Source organism: Solanum pennellii, chromosome 5, assembly GCF_001406875.1.
Source record: "Solanum pennellii chromosome 5, SPENNV200".
Lineage (NCBI taxonomy): Eukaryota > Viridiplantae > Streptophyta > Magnoliopsida > Solanales > Solanaceae > Solanum > Solanum pennellii.
The window spans coordinates 24629935-24631599 of record NC_028641.1 but is presented as its reverse complement, the minus strand read 5'-3'; positions in this window follow the sequence as shown (position 1 = coordinate 24631599).

Here is a 1665-nt window from a genome sequence, read left to right as displayed (position 1 = left end):
TATATATATATAAAATTAAATAATGTGATGACACCCTTTTTATTCTAGCATTTGATATCTATTTATTTATATCAATTATTTCGACATTTTAAATACATTTTTATTAAAATAATTGCACAAAACATGAAGTTACTCTTTAGAAAATAATTATGCCTCGATATTCATTTTATTTTAATAACATTTTTCCTAATTTTAAAATATGAACAATTATTCGTAAAATAAAAATACCATCATTATTGCTATTAACTTCTTTTTACTTTCTTGCCTTAATCTCATTATTGATGTAACTTATATTATTTCCTTGAATCACTTCTTTTCTTTTATATTTTGTGCTTTTTATATATTTATTTTTTTTCTAGAAATATGCTATTATAACTAATAAGAATCGCTGAACAAAATTTAATGTATATTTATACGAGTCATTAATAATTATAACTTCTTACGAGTTATATATAGAGAGAAAGAAATTAATATGTCATATCTTTTAGATCATTTCTCCTACTAATAATTTATATTTATATGCAATAATATCACCCTTCTTAGCCTAGCATTGATATTTATTTATTCATTTATATCAATTCTTTTGATATTTTTTTTCACATTTTTTATTAAAATAAGTGCTCAAATATATGAAGTTACTCTTTAAAAAAAATATGCATCCATATTTGTTTTATTTTAATTACATTTTCCCTCATTTGTAAAGGCTGAAATATTAACATTAAAATTTTATAAAATATAAAAAATAACCATATATAATACCTATGATCATTAATGCTATTATTTCTGTTACTTCCTTCCCTTAATCTCATCATTAATATTATTTATATTATTTCCTTAAATCATTTATTTTCTTTTTTTTCTTTTCCTTTCCTTTTTTTTATTCATAGAAATATGTTATTGTAACTTAATAAGAATTACAAAAAATAATTTTACAGAATTTGCTTTGCCTTTTGACAGTCAAGGTACTTTTCTTTCTCTCTAAGTTTAAGGGTAAAACATGTATTTTAGTAATGATAAATGTAACCATCCTCAAAACGTTTTATGAATTTTACCTATTTTTTCATATAAATTTTTCTCATAATTTTTATGTGGTATTTTTAATTTGCAAGATTGAGTTACACTATTCTTGAATCAAAATAAGAGTTATTTAATCTTTAACACACAGAAAAAGAGTTAAAGAAATGGGTAAATCCCAAAGAGGATAAAAAAAGAAAATAATATAAAAGGAGCAAACAAAATTGCTTTTTAAAAAAAATAGAAGCACGACGTAGAAAAATGAAAAAGTTATGCAGATAATGAACAATTCTTTTATGCGTTTAATCTTTGCCTTTTTCGTGAGATTTTACGTGTTTATAAACATTTTTTAAAAAAAATAATTAAAAGATATAAGTAAAGATAAGTACAAGTACGAGTGGCAAATTGGATAAATAATATGGATATCCATTTATATTACTCATATTAAATAAATTGGGTATTCAACTCATTTGAAAATGGATAAAAAATAAGAAATACTCATATTATTCATTTAAAAATGAATAGTTAAATGGATAAAAGCAAATAAAAAAAATGATAAAGAATTAAATAAGAAGAAAGTTTTTTAAAAAAAATAAAAATATTAAAAAAACATGAAACTTTTTTTTACTTTTAATTGGGATATGGTGGGGG